This window comes from Hypanus sabinus, chromosome 2, assembly GCF_030144855.1.
Source record: "Hypanus sabinus isolate sHypSab1 chromosome 2, sHypSab1.hap1, whole genome shotgun sequence".
NCBI lineage: Eukaryota > Metazoa > Chordata > Chondrichthyes > Myliobatiformes > Dasyatidae > Hypanus > Hypanus sabinus.
This window is the reverse complement of record NC_082707.1, coordinates 58,603,956-58,608,466: the sequence shown is the minus strand read 5'-3', so window position 1 is coordinate 58,608,466 and position 4,511 is coordinate 58,603,956. Positions and strand designations below refer to the sequence as shown.

Sequence of the window (4,511 nt, the reverse complement as noted above, 5' to 3'; positions counted from 1 at the left end):
GTCCTCATAAGTTAACTGTTTCATTCCTGGGATAATTCTCATAAACTTCCTCTGGACCCTCTCTATTACCAGCACATCCTTTCTTAGATATGGGGCTGAATAATCCAATTGCAGTCTGACTAATGCATTATAAAACCTCAGCATTATATTCTTGTTATAGTCCTCTTGAAGTGAATGCTTTTGTCTTCCTTACTACCAAGCATTTTTCCTAATACAATTATGCCGAGGTTTGAATGATAGACAAATTATTTTTTGAGAGCCTATTTCATTGATTTTGCTGAACATGAAATGGTCAGTCATTGACAAAAGTAAGCACAATAAATTGGTCAGGAATGCTGTAATCAAAATTTCTTCTATGTGTTCAATTTAGCAAAACTGAAAGTTGTTTTTAACAACAAGACACACAGTTTCAGTAGTGCACAGAAGATTTCTTTGCTGAATTCACTTTGGATTTATTATCTAGAATCAATATAATAAGAAAAGTGAAAAATGTGTATTTTTATAGAAACATACACAATAGAAAGAATGACTTAAAATTTAAAGTTCTAAATACTAAAAAGTATTTGTGCATTTAGGAATACAATTTTCAATGCATACCTAAAATATATATTTTTGTAATTAGAAAATGCTGAAAACACTCAGCAGGTCAAGGAACTCTGCAGAAGGAGGTACAACTGTCTTTTTTCCAGTTCTGATGAAGGCTCCTGACCCTAAAATATTAATAATTTTTCTTTCCAACAACGTTGCTTTACCTCCTGAGTATTTCTGATGTTTCCTTTTTATTTCAGAATTTGAGCATCTGCAGCATTTTTGGTTTTTGATATATTGTCAGTATTAATGATTATTTACAATAAACATTCAATAATTTGTTATCTGATTGTTCAGAGCTCAGGATGAATCAGCATTCAGTTCACTTGTGTTGTTTTTTTTTTATATTTAAAGGTACTGCATGACCCTAAGCTGCCAAATTACAGCCATATGATCAATTATCCTGCTAACCTGCACATTTTGGAATGAGTGAAGAAACCCATGCAGTCATGGGGAAAATGCGAATGAAGATGGAATTGAACCCAGCTTGCAGGTTCTGTAATAGCATTGCCATAACTGCTATGCTACCATATTTGTCATACTTCCTTCAAACTTACCAGCTTCCCTTTCCCAAGGTCCTTTTAAACCTCGCTGGGTTTTGTTTCTTATGTTCTCTTTTTAGACATCACTGTTTCATTGAAAATAATATTATAGCACCGTGCATCATCTAAAATCAGAGATGCAGTTAGAGTCAGTTCCAGAAGTGCCACCACGAACCTCCTCTCAGATCCCATTTCCAGACCTTTCCGTTCCGCTTCCACCCCTTCCACGGACCAGTCTCTGAACTCTCCTTTAGTCTCTCCTTGTTGCCAGTGAGACTGAACAGCAGTGGTTTCACAGCTACATTTGTTTTTCACAATTTTTCTAAACTATCAACCCTTTTGTTAATCTGCTTATGATCTTCTCATGATGGAATGAGAGCAAAGTAGTTGCTAAACCAGGCATGGGCAAACTACGGCCCGCGGGCCATATGCGGCCTGTTAAGCTTTTTAATCTGGCCCGCAGAACTTGATGAAATTATATTAATAAACCTTGTTAATGTTTTTCCCCCGCAATTCTGGCGTTTTCCCAATAGATGACGCACTCTATATACATTTGTGGTGACCCATTTCCTGGCACATCCGAACCGGCTCACAATTAGCCAGCGTTCCAGCTAAGGGAGATAGCCTGTGGGGATTTGCAAGCACAGAGCTTTGGAGCCTCTGCGCCACGGGGAGGCTTAAAAGTGAGGCTGGGGATTTCGAATAAAGTTTTTTTCTTCGACTGCAGTTACCGACTCCGTGTCGTAATTTTAGCGCTGCATGTAGCACACTGCTACACATTGACCTTTGTTGAGGTGCAGTGTATTACTCCACATTTGCGCTTTACTCTTTGTTCGGCTCGACTTATTTGTGTGAACAGGCGTTCAGCATCATGAACATCAACAAAGCCAGCCACAGATCCAAGTTAACTGACCAACACCTCAGATCCATCCTGAGAATCGCCACAACAAAACTAAATCCAGATTTTGATGCGCTGGCTAAAAAGGGAGACCAACAACACTGTTTCCACTGAAATTAAAAATAAGTTTCTTCAATGTGTTATGTAAAAAATGCATTTGAAAATATTTTTTCAATAAGCCTTACATGTTACATGTCATTTCTGTTAAGTGTTGGACATGAGTAGTACGTACGTTCTCAAAATAAAAAATGTGCTCCAGATCAAATAATACGCTCCGCATACTGGCGCGCTGTCACTGTTCTGTCCTTGTGCTGGTCGTTTTTGAGTTTTGGCACAGGGGACAATTGAATAAGAAGGAGCAGGACAAGTAGACCTGCATCTCCTACCGTTTTTGAAATAAAGACAGGCAGGAGGAGAGTGATGATGATAATATCTTGAAGGATAACAGAATTTTCAGTGCTTTAAAATAATAACTGTTACTATTTTAAAAAGCTGTATTCTATTCATTTAATTTTCAGTGTTTTAAAAGTCATTTCAATAAATAGCTAAATACCATGGGACTTCAAAGACAGATATTTTGTTGTAATGCATTTGTTCATTTTCAATTGAAATTAAAGCACATGTTTTCTACATATCCCATGATATTTTATTTTCTCTTATGAGGTGTATTACCAAAACACTCCATCCATCTGCTCCTGGTCCGGCCCCCCTGTCAAATTTTAGAACCCTTTATGGCCCACAAGTCAAAAAGTTTGCCCACCCCTGGGCTAAACTGTAAAACAGGAGTTGCAACCCTCTGCTCCAAACCAGCAAGTCTCTGAAGATTTTTCCTGTGGGATAGACCGCAGGCTACTGGAGTGGCTACCCGGTCTACATAAGTTACTTGGAAACCATTGACTGAACTGGCTGGATGACACTGATCCTTCACCAAGCGCCTCTTCAATCATTGATTTTGGTCCACGTACATCTTTCGCCATGTTGAAGAACCCATTGAAGTCAAAGTCCTTCGATGAGGGTTCAGGCAGGACTGCTTCCTACGGAACTTTTTCTTCTGCTTCTGATGCAGAAACAGTATGTATCTCTGCTTGGGCAGCACTATTACATTCTACATCTTTTTTAAGGGTCTCTGATTGTTTCCTCCACCTTTTTGTCCAACTTAAATCCTTCATCAGTATTTTATCGTCAAAGCCTGTCAGCTCTGCACTGAGACACTAAGACAACTGCTCTGCTGCAAAGAGCACTAAATGAGGTCATTCTTACACTCAGTTCTACAATGAGTCAACCTATAGCCTGGGAGGTGATGAACCCCTCCTCTTAAGACTGTTTGAGGTAACTTACTTTTTTATCCTTTCTTACTCTTTAATATTTGTATATCTGTGCATTTGTAATGCTACAGTGACACAATTCCTTTTGGGATCAATGAAGTATCTATCTATCTCTATTGTTTCTGATTGACTGGTGGGGCTATCAGAAAACCATTCTGATTCGGCTTCAGTATAGAAATCACATCATCTCCATTCATCACAACTGTGTTTGCCTTCACCAAACTCTCTTCTAAAGTAATATTCCTGGTGGTCTCATTCCATTCCTTCTCTAGCAGCTCTGTCACATAAATCTTTGTCTCTGCCACCCTGGTCAAAGACTCTTGATGTTTTATGTGTCTCTTTCCCCACGTTCCCCTCCCCCACACTCTGCTGGCAACCAAACACACAAATATTTCATTCTCTTTCTTTTCCAATGGGCTTCCAAAATATTGACTATTGGATGTATTGGTCACATGATAGCCACCACCAAAGCTTCAGTGCTGAGGACTGACTGTAACATCAAGGTCTTCTTCCATTATTCTCTCTCGTGGATCTGCAATTCTTTGCTTGAGGACTGGCCTCTCCAAATCTGAAGCATAGACTTTCTTCATTCCATCCAGTGGCAAACTCCTGCCAGAACTGAGATACAAGGGTGCATGCCACTTTTCAGGGTCTCAGACACCTTTTCTGTCATACTTTTCCAAACATCATGCTGATCTCAGCTTTGCATATGGGTATTCTTTTATTTCTAGCATCTTTTCTTTAGAAAATCTGTATGGTTTCTTTATGCCACACATTTTTATTGTATCATTTAATTGATCTTTTTCTTCAATCCATTCTCTTTCCTTCATGCCACCACTGAGGCTCAGTATCTGGGTCCACATCTCCACTAGGAACCCAGGCTTAATAGGCAGCTTAGCAGTGATTCCTTTCATACTACCCTGTTCCCTGTTGAATATTTCTGTGTGCTTCTTCAATACCTCTTGCGGCCCAGTACTCCCTCAAGTCAAGTGCACTTCTTCCCAGTTGGTTCGAGCGGCTTGTGGTTGGTAGGGTTAGAACACTACCTTTAAGAATGTACAGTGGGAGTTTCTTTCTCCATTCATTAGTCTCCACTGTAACATGTACTGATGCCCTCAGTGGAGCAACCTCACCAGTGTAAGTCTTTAAAGTCAACCT

At 39.5% G+C, this 4,511-nt stretch overlaps 1 pseudogene; it reads right to left on the bottom strand.

Moving 5' to 3' along the window:
• Positions 1 to 1,193: 1,193 nt before the first annotated feature.
• Positions 1,194 to 4,183, bottom strand: LOC132403542 (eukaryotic translation initiation factor 4E transporter-like; annotated as a pseudogene).
• Between the last annotated feature and the right edge of the window lie 328 nt (positions 4,184 to 4,511).